Genomic DNA, 17,140 nt, shown 5'->3' on the forward strand with positions numbered 1-17,140 from the left:
AGAGGAAATCGGCCACAACCATCTGCGCCCCCGGTTTATGGAGCACTTTAAATTTAAATTGCTGTAAGGCCAGATACCAGCGGGTGATACGGCCGCTGGTATCCATACGATGGAGCCACTGGAGGGGAGCGTGGTCCCAGCAGAGGGCAAACGGCCGCCCCAGCAGGTAAAACCACAGAGCACCGACCGCCCATCGGATAGCCAAGCACTTCTTCTCGATGGTGCTGTAACGAGACTCCCTCTGGGACAGCTCCCCCCGCACCTGCTGAGACAACACTGCCCCCAGCCCCTGTTCGAGGCGTCGGTCTGCAGGAGGAAAGGGAGAGATACTGTAAGTTAGGTGTGTGGAGGAGAGGCTCCCCGCAGTGGGCTTGTTTGACCCTCTCAAATGCCAGCTGGCATGGCTCCATCCACTGGACCGGATTTGAGGCACCCTTTCGGGTGAGGTTAGTCGTGGGGTTGGTCAGGTCTGCAAAACGCAGAATGAACTGCCGGTAGTAGCCGGCCAGCCCCAAGAACCGTCTCACCTCTTTTTTCGTCTTGGGTCTCGGGCAGGCCGTAATCACAGTGGTCTTACCTACCTGGGGACACACCTGCCCACCTCCCAAGTGGTGACCCAGATACCGTACCTCCCCCCGTCCAACCACACACTTCTTTGGGTCGGCCGTGAGCCCCGCCCGTCGCAGAGACTCGAGCACTGCTGCCACCTGCTGCATATGCTCTGCAAACTAGGCGGCTGCATATGCAGCATGCGGGCGCAGCACCTGGTCCATGAGGCGTTGAAATGTGGTTGGGGCACCAAACAACCCAAACGGCAGTGTAACGAATTGGTACAAACCCTATGGGGTGGAGAAGGCCGTCTTGTCCTTAGACCCTAGAGACAAGGGAATCTGCCAGTAGCCCTTGGTCAAATCCAGTGTCGTGAAAAAGCGAGCTGTACCCAGCCGATCCAGGAGCTCGTCAACCCGGGGCATCGGGTAGGCGTAAAATTGTGACCCGTCATTCACCTTGCGATAGTCCACACAGAACCGGACAGTCCCATCCTTCTTGGCCACCAGAACTATGGGGCTACACCAGGCACTGTAGGACTCTTCTATTACCCCCATCTCCAGCATAGCCGCTAATTCCAATAGGGCCGTGAATGCACCGCCACGCCCGGGCGCGTCTCAATATGGTGCTCTATGAGGTCCATGCGTCCTGGCAGGGGGGAAAACACATCAGCATTACGCTGCTGCAACCTGGCAACATCTGCTCCCTGGGATGGTGTGAGATGGTCACCACAGAGGAGCGAGGCGGAATTGGAGGATTTTAGCACCTCAGGCCCCAGCTCATCTCTCTCTGTCACCGCTGTCACCAGGGAAACAGGCTTCGCCTCTCTCCAGGCTTTGAGGAGGTTGAGGTGGTAAATCTGTGTTGCCCCTCCCCTGTCAGAATGCACAACCTCATAGTCGACGTCGCCCACTCGTTGTGTGACCACAAAGGGTCCTTACCATTTGGCGAGTAATTTGGAGCTGGATGACGGGAGTAATACAAGCACTTTATCTCCCGGTGAAAATTGTCTTAATCTAGTTCCTCTGTTGACGCTCCTGGGCCTTAAGCAAATTCTCCCGTGATAGCTGCCCTAGTGTGTGGAGTTTTGCTCTAAGGTCCAGGACGTACTGAACTTTATTTTTACTCGGGCTCGACCCTTCCTCCCAGTTTTCCTTAACCAGGTCCAAAGCCCCCCGCGGTGTTCTGCCGAACAGCAGCTCAAAGGGAGAAAATCCCGTGGAGGCCTGAGGTACCTCCCGCACTGCAAACAACAGAGGATCTAGCCACCTATCCCAATTGCGACCGTCTTCGTGCACAAACTTACGGATCATGGACTTCAGAGTTTTATTCAGACGCTCGACGAGCCCGTCGGTCTGCAGGTGATATACGCTGGTCCGAATTGACTTGATGCCCAATAACCCATAAAGTTCCCGTAGTGTACGTGACATGAATGAGGTGCCCTGGTCAGTTAGGATCTCTTTCGGGATCCCCACTCGGGAGATGACCTGAAACAGCGCCTGTGCAACGCTCTTTGCAGAGATATTGGCGACCTGAAGTGGCGCAGATCTCACATTTAAATGCAAGTATTGGGTTTATACTTGTGTAAGTGTGTTAAAAAAAAGTTAAAATGATTAAAAAGGTGTATGGTTAAAACTGATTGTGAAGTTTTAAAATCAGGCGAGAGCAGTTGTTAAAATCAAGAAACCACAGATGTTTGAACAGGATTCAGACTGATATTATTCGCAGAATAAAATCAGGTAAAAACCAGAGGTAAAAGTCCACAAGAAAAAGGGCGCTAAAAAGCTGAATGAGGAACAAACAAAAAGGGACAATAAACACGTCCTCGGTTCTGTCCGTAGTCTCCCGGCCGGCGCCCACCGTTCCAGGTGCCCGCCGTCCTGGCGTTCTGGTGCCCTCGGTGTCACGGCGCCCGCCGTCCTCGGCATTCCCGATGCCCACTGTTCCAGGCGCCGCCTTCCTGGTGTTTTCACGCCCTTGGCATCCCTGGCGCTCACAGTTCCAGGTCCCAGCGTTCTGCTTCTGCCCTCACGCTCTCGTTATCTAGCCGCCTCTGTGTCCGTTTCTTCCCTCTCTGCTTTCTTTGGATCCTTTTTAAAGTCTTGCCAATCTAGTTTTCTCAGGTGCGCTGATTGTGCTGAGGGGTGTCGTGGCCGGGATAAGGCTTTTCAAAATAAAAGCACAACACACTCCCAATGTACAGTTCATCGGTTGTGGCGGCACGAGGAGCATGCTCTGGGCAGCACTTGGTTAATACATTTTATGCCAGTCAACGCCACCCTGGGGGTTTCACCCAGGGACCTTTTTAACTTTTAAAGGACAACTTGAAAACTAAATAAGGCAATCAGGTCCGTTTTACAATGGAGGCAGAGACAGCATATCTGGGTACAAAAATATTTATTAATTGCAATTTTAAATCTTAAAAGCTTATTAAGAAGTCACTCACTGGGGGCAAAAAGGGGGATCAATCAGGGCTGAGCCATTTTGGGGCAGATGGGTCCAAAACAAAGGGGATCCCAGGAACACCACACGTGAAGTAAATAAAAGTGAAACAAAATCAACCTAAAAGTGCAAAACACAAGAAAGACACTGCCACCGGGACCCCAATCCACCACCCTAGGCTCAGCACCTGAATGGGGGAAGTCAGAGGACAGCAGGTGAGAAAAACAAAATACAACTAATCACAAAAACACAAGAAATCAACACTTGTTATACTAAATCTCTAGTAATTTAAACAAATCAAATAGAATTAACAAGATTGACATCAAATGAAATGCACCTGCAACCTGCAAAGTCCAAAATAACCATAAAGCCAACATAAATCAAAATTACAGGTTGCAGTGAAACCAATTGTTAAGAAAGAAAATAAAGAAAATGCTATAAACAACTAATCATGAAGAAAATGAAATCAACTCTCCCACTGTTCTCTCTCTCTCTCTTGCACACACACACACTCATACACACAAACACACACTCTAAGATGTGACAGGTTTGACAATACACAGTCAATATGGCATTGCCGGGCAACAATTCGGCCACGGAAACGCTGAAACAACACCTGGACGTAGGCTAAAGCTTTTAGCCAGCCATAGTGAGCAGCCAGGAGCCAGCGTTGGAGCACCGCAACCGCGGATGCAAATAAAAGTCTGTGTCAAAGCAGTGTGAAGCCAAACAATGAGTCAAAGCAATAGCTACGAGGCAAAGCAGTTAGCAGTGAGCAGCAAAGCAATGCAGCCGTTAGCGGTTAGCAGCAGAGCAGCTAGCAGCGGAGCAGCTAGCGGTGAGGCAAAGCAGCGAAGCGAAGCAGCGGAGCCGTGAGGCAAAACGGCGAAGCAAAGCAGCAGTGATTTCTTGCAGGTTAGCAGTTGCTATGCCACTACACAGGTGTCTATACCCTACAATAAAAGAACAGATATTAGCAACTTACGAGTGGCTGAAGGGGGAAGCTAAAGTCACAATGCTACATACCAGTCAGGCAATCACGGTCGGCATGGAGCAACACGATCAGCTACATGGCAACCAGCAGCAGACAGTGAGCGGCACACAACCAGCAGTGAGCAACGTGCAGCCAGCAGCAACACCCAAGCGAGCCGCTGAAATAAAATAACCAGAATGAAACAACTGGATGGACAGCGTGAGACCAGACTGTAGTCGCCACCGGCAGCCTACCTGCCCCCAAGCAAAAGAGGAAGTGACGTGACCCCGGCTCCGTCAGGCAAGAGGACAACCAGGTGCCTTCTGCCTCCCTTTATAAGGTGCTCCCCCACAGCGATTGGCTGGCAAGAGCCACACAGCTGAAACCCATCATACACTTCATACTGCTACACAATAAAAACTCACAATTAAAACCACACACTAAATATAGAAATATTACAAGTTAAAAACACTGGGAGCTTAAAATACACACAATAAAATTACCTTACCCCTGTGACACTTGGTTTTTACTCATTTGGACATCCAACGGCAGATATGTTAAACTTCATGGGACCTTAAAATCTCAAAATGTCAGTTAAAATATATGACGTTGGTAATGCTTAGCTTTTGAATGTAAAGCCTTAAAAGCCTTCATGTTCAAATGTTAGACGTTCAGACTTATATCTTATATCTTATTGTGACTGTTGAGATGTTATAGAATATTTTTACCACATGTACATGAATGGACCAAGATGAACCAATTTAGATCAGGCTGTGATCCCTGATTTATTTCAAGACTGTAAAACTGTAAAGTCAAGTTAAACATTTGAATTGAATAAAGAGCTAAGTTCTTGATTGTCCTTATGATGATTATATTTTTTCTATGTTAGAATTCTTTTGTCTGTTGACATGACAAAAAATGTCTTTTACATTTAATTTGTTGTTGTTTTAGGGAGCAAACAGAGAGCTTCATCACTGTCCGAGGTCAGACCAAACATTTGTTCACAGGGGCGACACATTCCGCTGCAGTTGGATGGAAGAAAGGCAATAATAAACTAGAACTGCAAGCAGTTATGAACGGGGGCCAAGCCCCCCGTGCGACTCGGACCATGTGCACCGCAGAGCCCACCGAAGTTGGCCCCAAAATCTGCGTAGCCGTTCAGGAGATATAATCTTCTTATCCTTTTAGCGCCCCCTAGTGGCCAAAATTCGCCAAATTCGGCTCATCCCTTCCCAGTGTCATGGCAACCAAGGATCTCAAATTTGGTGTTAATAGCATGTAGTTTGACCGAGATATCAAACAGTTTCCATTTTTATAGCTAGCTACAGAAATGTGTTCTTTAATAATTTGCGCATTTTTTGACCGAGCAAAATTATTTTGATAACTTTAGATCAGGTCCAGCTAAAGAGTGTACGTGCCAAGTTTCATGCAGATCGAACAAAATCCCAAGGAGGAGTTCGAAAAAGTAGGTTTTCTAGTTTTTGTGATTTTGCAAAAAAACCCGTCCTAACCGGAAGTGGGCGTGGCCAATCGCAAAGTGATTCAGCTCCATCCAGGGAATCTGGGGATACAAGGTTTTTGAATGTGTGACATACGGTTTGGGAGTTATAGGCAAAAACGTGTTTTCCTAGGTTATAGCGCCCCCTGTAGGCGGATATATGTAGTTTTTTGTGTCTGAGATATTCGCAGGAGTCTGGACTAACCCTCCGAATTGCACCGCCCTCCCTTGCACGGTTTAGCCTGCAGCACCACTTTTAGCCGGAGAAAAATAAAAATAAAAATCTTAACGACTACAATAGGGTTCCTAGCATCGCTGGTCCTAGGCCCCTCGGGCTTGGCCCCCTAATAATGAATTGCCCATTTTTCAGTCCTGTCATGTCACTTTTTGTAAATCTTTGCATCCTCTGTTAATGCGATCTTGTGTTTACCTTTTCTCTTGCTTGTCTCTGTGTTTGGAACAATTCAGGAAAAGATTGGTCTGCAGGTTAAGGTCGAGCCCCAGCAGGCCAAAGAGAAGTGGGACAATTTAAAAAACTAGTACAAAGTAGGTGCAGGTTTGAATGATGATGTTGAAACTATATTATATTGGTTATATCCATGCAAGTTGATATATATTTGCTGAAAATTGCTGACCTGATTGATTTATACTGCCTTAGGATTGCAAATATCCAGGGACAGGAGAGGGGGTCAGCGGGAAGCCCAGCGCTGCTACTTCGCCCTGGCTTTCCACTGCCCCCCCCCGTCTTAACTGACTCCATCCCTGAGGACACACCACCAGGGCCGTGGCAGGTGACAAGGAGGAGGACAATGACGATGATGAGGAGGAGGAAAGCCAGCCAGGGCCGAGGAGAAAGAGGAGGAGGGTGGATGAAGGAGGACATGAGGCTGCAGAGGGAGGAGGAAGAAAGGGGAGAGGGAGAGAGCAGAGAGAGGATGGAGAGGCTCTTCTCTTATGGAGTAAGATCGCTGTCAAAAAGACGAGTCCATGATTCTATCATTCGTATTCGTAATGTTAAACATTTGTGTGCAAATAAAATTGTTGTACACAAAATTCTACTGTCATATACACAAGTCTGAGAAATTGTCTGGGTTAGGATTGTTTTTATGTGAGTATGAATCTAAAAGCTGTGAGTGCAAAGTCTTGTGAGCACAACTCTTATTTCTACGACTACGAAGTCCTCACTGTGAACACGAATTAAAGTTTTTGGGTACGAGTAGAAAAGTGTTGAAATGACGTCACGTAGGTCACAGGCAGGTCACAGGAAAAGTAATCGAACTCCGATTACTCCAAACGCGCATGCGCCAAAGCCTTAGCTAACAGCAGTGGACCGGGTGGAGTGGAGATGCCAGCATAGGTGAAGCATCACAGGTAAAGTCAATAACGTGTATGTCCAGTATTTATTCATAAAATTGTACTATTTAAAATAATATGCAGTTCATGGACTTACAGACTTACTGCTTTAGCTTGCAAGCTAACGACATGTAGGTGACGCGTAATTAGTGCTACTATTACTAGCACTAGAAGTTGGCTTGTGCTAGTTAATTAGCACTGACCTGCAAAATGTGACATAATCAATTTGAGACATAATGTTGATCAAAATACGACTTTATCGATAAGTTGTGTCAATTTCTGTAAAACAGACAGTTGCTATAGACGCCGCTCTGATCAGAGGAGCACAGATGGAAAGAGGCTAAAAATGAACAATGCGGGACATTTGCCTTATGGTTCATTTTTGCGCTAATTAAACAGCTTCAGAGTAATAGTGCTGATTAAATTAACGACTTGTAACTTGTTACATGGAGAAAGGAGCCTCCGACCCAGTGTCCCAGCTCTCGTCTCTGCAGCACCGCGACACAAACGCGCCCTGTAACCCATAATCTCTTGTTTATGACAGATACAACTACACAATATACACGTCATAATGTGTGTATGATAATCCATCGATCCACTGATTGATTTCCCGCTGGCTTCCTTGTAGACAAATGCACATGACCGAGAGGACGGTTAGCAAAGAGGAACAGAACCCGGACTTATATGATGGACAGATTTATGTCAATTTAGCTTGCAAGCTAAAGCAGTAAGTCTGTAAATCCATGAACTGTATATTATTTGAAATGGTACCATTTTATGAAATAAATATTGGATATGTACGTTAATGACTTTACCTGTGATGCTTCACCTGAGCTTGCAGCTCCACCCACAGTGCCGGCCCTGAGTAATTTGGTGCCCTAGGCAAGATTAGCCGTCAATTTCACAATCAATGTTCATACACTCACACAGAAACTGCATGTATGTATTCAAGATTTTATTTATTTTAAATATGTTTGATACAAGTGATAAGAATACAATATAAATAAGGCATTGTGCAAACATATTATCTCTCAGCCTCAGAGTGCCATCTCTCACTTATCTATTGTCAGCCACTTTGCAAAACGACCTCCAACTCCTCCTTGTTGCCATGTGGGTATTGTGCTCCTGGCTTTCCTCATGAACCTTCAACAAGTGGCTTACATTTTACTAGTCCTTTAGTCCTTCCTTATTAAGTCTGTATTTTTTGGGAGAAAACATTTAGCAGCAGAAGCAGTGCAAGCTATCATTTCTGTTTGAGTACATCAGCCAGCTTCTTTTGATTTTTTCAGCATTGACTAAGACTCTGTTACAAAAGTCATGTTGACACTCTCCCATCTTTGTTTTTGGAAAATGTGTAACTGCTTTTTATTTGAACTGGTCCTCTGTGAACTAGTCAGAAGAGATGTCCAGTCAGCCTTTAGTCCTGATGCTGTCACTGGGCTGTGCTGAGGTAGAGGGACAGGAGCACCTGATGCTGTGTCACTCTGCTGTGCTGAAGTAGAGGACAGGAACACCTGATGCTGTGTCACTGGGCTGGCTGAAATATTTTAAAACTGCATCTGAAGAGAGAAGAGAAGTATATGTGACCACTGCATGTTACATTTTAATAAAAAAACAAAAACAGATGCTTTATGGGTGCTATACATAAGACTAATAATGAACATGTGATGAGATTCATTCAGTTTATTGTCATTGCAATACAATTAAGTCTAAACAGAGTACAAGTGCAGTGTAAATCTATATCTATATCTACATATTCATTCGCCTATGAATGATATGGGAAAGCTAAGATGTGGAGTATTAACAGTAATACACTTTAACACTGATGTAAACTTTAACAAACATAAACTAAACTATAACACAATAAACCATAAGCTTACATCTACCCTGTTACAAAGGGGATGGAAAACTACTAGCATTTTAACTGACATACTAGCAGTAAAGACACCTGTAAAATAACACCTGAACAGGTCTAACGTTAACTTTCCAAATGTCCCTGATGAATTTAAGATGGAGTAACATTAACACACGTCGACTCAGCTTTTTATTGATTATTAAACAATGCTGCTATCGTCCAAAGTAAGCTAGCAAGCTAACAACAACGGTAACTACGATCATTAAACTATTAATTTACTTTCTCTTCATCATATTGACATTACTGTACCTCTATCTTCTTCACGTCTTCCTCTTCTTTCCTTCTTTTCCTTCACTGGGTGCCGGATGGTTTGTCTTTTGGACCTTGTGGTTCCGCTACAGTTTCAGTAAATCTCTCTCTTGGTGTTGGGGTCTCGGTCCGGTCAGATTCCAGCAGCTCGCCCCTTGACCCGCCCCCTCACAGAGGACAGGTACAATGCACCGTTTGGAGTGATCGAGGTTCGTTTACTTTTCCTGTGACCTGCCTGTGACCTACGTGACGTCATTTCAACACTTTTCTACTCGTACCCAAAAACTTGAATTCGTGTTCACAGTGAGGACTTCGTAGTCGTAGAAATAAGAGTTGTGCTCACAAGACTTTGCACTCACAGCTTTTAGATTCATACTCACATAAAAACAATCCTAACCCAGACAATTTCTCAGACTTGTGTATATGACAGTAGAATTTTGTGTACAACATTTTTATTTGCACACAAAAGTTTAACATTACGAATACGAATGTTAGAATCATGGACACGTCTTTTTGACAGCGATCTTACTCCATATTCTCTCTGCTCGAGAGGACGGCCAACCGTTACATTATTTCTGTTGTTATTTAGTGAATTTATGATTTCTTATTAAATTATTTGTTCATAATTGTTCATTTGATATACTTCATGAAATAATAATAAAATATTGTTCTATTGTTACACGTTGTTTATTCCATTTAGTATTTACAGTTTAAGTACAATTTATAACAGGGTTAGCAAATGGCACCAAGTGCTACTTATCAGGAACAACAAGGGATTTAATTTTTTCTTTTAACATTTACAACCATTTACAAAATTACAGCATAAATAACTATTTACAGATTATTATTATTATTACTATTAACAAAAAAACAATTATTATTGAAAACAATATTAAAACTGTTACAAATTATGTACAGTAATAGGCTGAGCAGGAATCCTTGGCAGTGCTGCTGGGCTGGATGGGATGCCACAATAAAGACCCTGGTGTCAGTGGGACATCATCTGGGGTGGCACTCAGGGTGTTTGGGGGTGTAGTCTTCACTGTCCACCACATCGTCCATCAACTGGGTTTGCAGGGGCTGACTCGATTGACAGCTGTCATGTTAAGAATTTTTTAAGAAAGAGGCAAGAATTATAATTTCATAATATAATTAAAATAATAATAAATCATTACAACAAACAAAACCATCACCAAACATTTTGAATAGGAATAATACCTTCAAAATTAAAATAAAACCATATGTGGCGATCAACAATATGTCTAGCATAAACGTAATGTATTGGTATGTTAATTACCCCAAACTGTTAGCTAGCTAATAATGATTATAATGATAACATTATTGTGGGTTCAATAACAGGTTTACCTCTCCATGGTCCTCTCACAACCGGAGATAAAAACAGAGCCACTTCTTCTCTTCCTCCACAAGGATGAGGATTAAAAAGGAAATTAGGAATTCCTGTAGCTCAAACATATTTGACAGTCAAATTTTACTCTTCTTGTCACTTTCGTGGACCTGGGCTGCATGTATAGTGACGAACGGGTAGGGGCGGGCACATCTGGTGACACAACGAGGAAATACTCTGAAGGCTAGACTGCCCCATTTAACAACAGTTGAAGCCGCCTTCGCAGGTCTTTCCGAAGGACTTGCCTTTGAAGACGGCAAAGGTCGGGTCCTTCGAAGGTTGCAGACCCTGAGTTGAGAAACAGCCTATGCGCGTGTGATTGGAGAAGTATATGACCATAGATTCAAGAGGACTCTACCTGTGTTTGTGCCTCAGATGTATTTGGACAGACTTTTCTCAATCCAAGTTGTCAAATACTGACATTTTGTAATGCCCCTCGGTGTCTATATTCTATGCACAAGGTACCCTCTAGTTAGTCCCCCAACTTTAGTGCAATATTATTCAGATTATTTTATTTGGTATATACTGTAATCATTTGATACATTTTAGCTACAATTAATTAATTAATAGCACTGAAAATCCAGAGATAACTGTTTTTAAAACACTGATTGTACCTTTTAATGTTTGGAAACTGAGGAGCTCAGAGGAGCTTTTGGCATTATTTAATGGGCAAGTGTATCTTTTGGTCCATGTTTACTCCAGGCATGTCAAAAGGTAAATGCATACAATAATGTCAGAGGAACTCAATTAGTGTGCATAATTTATTTAGAGAATATTACATGTAGTTTAATGTGGTGTGGTAAAAGTTAAAGCATGAAATGTCACAAAAGCAATAAAAGCTCTTCTAATGAAACACAATGCTTCATACTTTAACATTCTGGGCTTCAGTGTAATAACTTCATCCACCATTACATAACATACTTTTTTGCTTGTATGTCTTGTATATAGAATGAATTCTGTTTCAAGCTGTTAATTTAATTATGATTGCTTTCTTTGTGTTCTTCTCTGGTCTCAGCAGGATTATGTAACATTTGGGGCCAAACAGTGCCCCCAAGAGACCAACGCTGGAGGCCAGGATGGCAAATACCTCCACTGCATCTGCATATTTGCCTGGTGAGCTGATATAAGCAGGGACAAAGGCCAACCACACAGCAAAGAAGATTAGCATGCTGAATGTAATGAGCTTGGCCTCGTTGAAACTATCTGGAAGATTCCTTGCTATAAATGCAATCAGAAAACTGAGTAAAGCCAATGAGCTAATGTAGCCCAGTAACACAGCAAAGCCAACTATGGACCCAACTATACACTCATAAACAGTCTTATCTATGTAGTATTTAGTGTTTTTATGAGGAGTTGCGGAGGCCGAAACAATCCAGGCAGTGCAGACTGCTGCCTGAATAGAAGTAAGAACAGTAACTGTTCCTCTCTGCTGCAAAACACCAAACCACTTCAGGCTAGCTCCCCCTCCTGGCTTGGAGGCCTTGAATACAGCTAGAACCACCCTGGTTTTCACCAAAATACATGACACACAAAGCACAAAGCTGATTCCAAATACTGCATGTCTAAGTTGGCATGTCCACAGTCTTGGGCGGCCAATAAACAACAGTGAACAAAGGAAACACAACTTAAGTGACAGCAGTAACTGGAAGCTCAGTTCTGAATTGTTGGCACGTACTATAGGTGTACTGTGGTGATAGATAAAGATGCCCATGACAACAGCACACATACATGTTCCAAGCAATGAGGCTGCTGTCAAGCCAATACCCAGAGGCTCATGGTAGGAAAGAAGCTCTGTTTTCTTAGGAACGCAGTGGTCACGTTGGGCATTTGACCAAAAGTCCTCTGGACAACTGGTGCACTCCATGGCATCTATGAAATAAGGCACAGAGTTGAAGTTCATGTTCATGTTATCTTTTCATATTTCAGTGTTTGAAACGAAATACCAACCAGTCTCATTACTAATCTTTCCCTCAGAACAAGGGATGCAGTCAAAACAGCACACAGCTTCCCCTTTCCTTTTGGCTATACGGGTACCTGGAGGGCAGCTCTCGCTGCACACTGACCGGGGTGGCTATAGGGAAAAAATTTATATCTACTACTTTACACTATCATGAGTCAACCATGCAGCAAATATTATGTGTAGAAAAATATCGTCAGTAACCTTTTCTGATTCAAAGTTCCAGAAAATTTTGTTTTCATGAATTGTGATCTTTTCACCTTTGAAGGCCGACCTCTTGACCTCACCCACATTCTGAACTTTAGTTCTTCCATCAGGGAGCCACAGCCAGTTCATGATATCATATATTGGTAAGGCATCAATTCTCATCAAATGAAACTTGATCACCAAATGTTGTAGTGAAATTGACCTTTTGTAAGTAATATACTAACTACATTTATGGATGTCAGAATAAGGAAGACAGAGAAAAAACAGGGGACAGATTAGATAATATTTCCATATATGACTATATTGAACACAGTTGTATGGAGGATTAAAAAATCAAACCGCAGATTACAGTTGAATATATATGAAGACATAAACCCAATCATCAGAATGAATGCTGGCATTGTACATTCCTACAAATCATGTATTTGAGGGAGACTAATGATGCCTCAACGTCCTGACATGAAAGACAGCTAATGTTCATGTGATGTGAACTTGGTATGACATGTTTTGCAGAAATGTTGATATGATATGTCTGAAACGTACAAATTCAATGTATCCATAGTTTGCAGAAACATACAATGGCAGCATTTCATACCGGTTACTGGACTGGAAAACCTTTCACTGACCTGGTAGCAGTAGCAAGGAATATTATTTAAGCTAAAGCGGATGATTTAGTCCTATAACAGATGGAGTATAAAGTGATATCACACCTGCCATGGCTCCAGTCTTTCCAAATAGCCACAGCTGTGCCCACTGAAAGGCCCTCTCCCTGGCACACACTGCAGCATATCATCAAGGGCATATGCCAGAGCATAAACAGCCTTGTACACATTATACTCTGGCCTGAGATTGGAAACATCAAACAACTCAGTCTCCACATCCTCTAGCTTTTCTTTTCCAGTACATAATGTTCCCCCAGCTTCAACCCAACCTGCTGCAGGTGGTGCAAATCTACGGTGGAATGTGAATTCCCAAAACTGGTTTACCTGAAACATATTCAAAACAGTGTTATAATTGATAACAATGTGTTATTCTTGCAATTAACAGATCAGACTGCACAGTTAAACTCACTATGCTATTTCCAATGCTGTTGTTGTGGTGTAGGTCAGGACGTATCCATAAGAGGAATTCACTGAATCCTGGTATTTCTCCTCGACGGATGGCAATACCCAGTGTTCCACCCAGGTATGGCACGAGGTCAGGGGTCTGGAGCACAGTAGCCGCTGTCCAAGCTTCACTGGCCATCCACTGCAGGCCTGTCACATTCTGCCTCATAACCTCTATATCAAATAAAATGTATTACTCGATACTGCAGTGTTCTGTATCATTTTAAGTTTTATGTAATTTTTCTGAATATTTGTTCTCATTATAAAACCCTGCTAACAGGGCAGTTAACAAATCAGCAATCTCACTCATTATATTAAATATATTTGTCACAGTAATAATTAAGTTGTATTTCAAGCCCAACCTCCTGTATGAGGTTCATTATGTGACTCTGATGTGCAAAAACAATGACCACACGGGCTGTGGATTTCTCATCACATCCACGATCCTTCTCAGCTCAACTGGATCACTGCCCCATGGCAACACCTCTAAGTAGGCAAGACAGCCTCCACCAGAGTGTGCCAGGTCGGACTGGAAAGATCGAGCAGCATGGAGTCCATAGTCATCATCACTGACCAGCTGACCTGTCCAACTCCAGCCAAAATGCTTCAGAATCTGAATCATAGCAAGCACCTAAAAGGTGACAGAGATAAGTGCACAGGCTGAAAGAATCTTTAAGTAGAAAACCTGCTAAGAAAAGGTTTCACAAAAAATCACATGTAATTATTTCATTTCAAGAAATATAATTTTTATTGCAGTGCAGAATTTGTGAATGTTTAACTACACATTCTTTTATGCAGTTCTGTAAAGCTGACAGATAGTCACCTGGAAAGCATCACTTGGGATCGTCCTTAAGAAGGATGGAAACTTCTGCCGGTCACTTAGACAGGAACATGTGGCAAAATAACTCACCTGTGAAAGACACAGACTGAACAGCCTGAAAACATTCAAAGCCTTTACAGGCTCTTTTAATCCATGAAGCTAACTCCAAGTTTATAAGTGACATTAAATCTGAGATCATATCAAAATGATCCAAGACAATTTATAAAACGCAAATTGGCAAACTTACCATAGGTACTCTGTACAAACCTAAGACAGAGGAGATGGCAATAGAATGTGTAGAGGAAGAATCACCCGCAATGCTGCACGAAATCCAATTGCTAGTTTGCCGCAGTTATCAAAAAGACTAAACTCCAGAGTCACATTAGGTAGCAGGTTAGAGTTTCTGTTGATCTCATCGATAGCAAAGGCCATGGTCTGGACCTGTCTGAATCCTAGAACATCAAAACTAACACAAAAATGACCACTGTTAATATTAATACATCCCATCATAACTACTGTGACATAACATAAACATGTTGCAGAAGTCAAACATTTACAAATAATTAAGACCCTTACTAGCTACAATATATGAAATACTCAAATTATTAAAATTATACAAAAATAACCATGTTTAAAATAGCATACATACAAAATGTAATTCTTTCAAAGTCATATTTGATTTGCTGAAATACATACAACTCATTGAATTGAATTGCCTGTTTATGCTATTTGCTGCTTCCCTGATCAACTCACCCATGGAAGGTAGGCTGTTGTGGCTCTGAGGTAAAAGACAGATCAGGAAAGTCAGAGAAAAAGTGAATCTGAAATATCCCACCTAGAACCACATCTCCGGCTTTGTGCATCCCATTAAGATGAAACTGCCCCTGTAACTGACAGGAAGAGGAATAAAGAAGGGAGGATACAGCAGAAGAAAAGTAGGAATAATGCAACATGAAATACATGAGCAAGAGAGAGTTGATCTCTAAAAATGCCCACATGACTTCTTGCCTGTTCATCCTTTCTCTGAGCTGAGCCAGTCTTATAGGGATATCTTCCCCTTTTATTGACTTGCAATCCTATTTATGTATCCGCCACCCTTTTAGGCATGATAAAGACTGACTTTGTATGAAGCATACTAACACATTTGGTGAAATGAGACATCTATTTTTCATTGCACTTCCATTGTCTGTTTGATATACAGTTATTAGCTGATAGCTAGCTTATATTTGATATTAAGTGTTCTGTAGAAGAGTGTGTGCAAGACAGGTTATCTGACCTTTGTCTGTCCTTTCCAGGATCGGCTGCAAACAGGGACACGCTCAAGCTAGTATGATTGTCTGTAGAGGTCGTGTAGACCATTCAGGTGATGTGTGCCATTGTCATTCAGTGGAATATGTTGTTTGTGCTTGAGGCTTTGGTGAAGGATCCCTGTTAGCCTCTTAGAACAGCTTTGCGGGTTGGACTAACCTTGGCAAGGAGAGTGAGTGAGCTATGTACCCTTTCCAGGCAGTTAACTCAGATTGATGCTGCTCCATGGTCACTGCAGTGCAGCTACTCTTTGACCAAGCCCCTTACACATACAGACCCAATGACCTTTGACCTTCAGGAATTAGGATGGAAAACAGGACTAGGAACCGATGTAGGAAGTGAAGCCTCATCCCACCAACTTAGAATAACAACTTCGGTCAAAACTTTCTTCCTATATATTGTCATGACTCTGGTTTTATGTCTCTGTATTCATGTTGTTGTGTGTCTTGTGTCTCATGTTTTGATTTTCCATGCCCTCTTGTGTCATGTGTCCTTTAAGTTCTCCTGTGTATTTTCCCAGTTGCAGTCTGTCTCCCTCTGTCTGTCAGTGTTTTGTCCTCTATGCTCCTCCCTCTCGTTACCTCACCTGGGCTCCTCTCTCCTCACCTGTTCCTTGTCTGGTCATTAGTCTGTGTATTTAGTCTGTGAATCCCCTACACTCCTTGTCCGTTCATTGTCTCTGCCAGTGTCTGTTCATGCACCTGTCCATGTCTGCGTATGTTCATGTTCCTGCCATGCCTCCTTTCGTGTCTCATGGTATGTGTTGGATTTTGAGTTTTGCGATCTGCATTTTTGATTTTGTACTTTGTCCTTTTGTTTGCATTTTGTTTAGCTCTCTTGGTTGCTACTTTGCTTTTGTCTCGTTTTTGGTCTTGCTCCTTTTGGTTTTTGTACTTCAGCTTTAGTTTTATTAAAGCTCGCCTTTCGTTCCCCTCATTGCTGCCTCTTGTCCTCTGATTATCTGCGTTTGGGTCCAACTCCTATATCTCCATAGTTTTCCCCTTTTTACCCCGGCCTGACATATATACAGTATGTATCTTGTGTTTAGTCTGGTCCTCATGATATATTGCCTGATCAAATGATTCCCCTTTAAGTAGAGACCACTTCTATTTCCACACAAAATAATTACTTGCTTATAAACAAAAGAACAGCAAGTACTGTATGTGTTGGGACCTAAAAATGTGTGCACTTGAAATAAAGAATAGATCAGACCTTTTACTGAGTAACATCATTTTATTTTTCTCATTTATATATTTTGTAATCTCTGATCAATACAGTTTTTATTTATATTACTGCTTATATAAAATAATGTTCTTTTGTATTTGAGCAAGATAATACGTCATCAGCATGCATGCGGC

At 42.7% G+C, this 17,140-nt stretch overlaps 1 pseudogene; it reads right to left on the bottom strand.

The window, feature by feature from the left end:
* Window positions 1-11,345: 11,345 nt before the first annotated feature.
* Window positions 11,346-15,391, bottom strand: LOC115571825 (extracellular calcium-sensing receptor-like; annotated as a pseudogene).
* Window positions 15,392-17,140: the final 1,749 nt, after the last annotated feature.

The sequence above is a fragment of the Sparus aurata genome, chromosome 2 (assembly GCF_900880675.1).
Source record: "Sparus aurata chromosome 2, fSpaAur1.1, whole genome shotgun sequence".
NCBI lineage: Eukaryota > Metazoa > Chordata > Actinopteri > Spariformes > Sparidae > Sparus > Sparus aurata.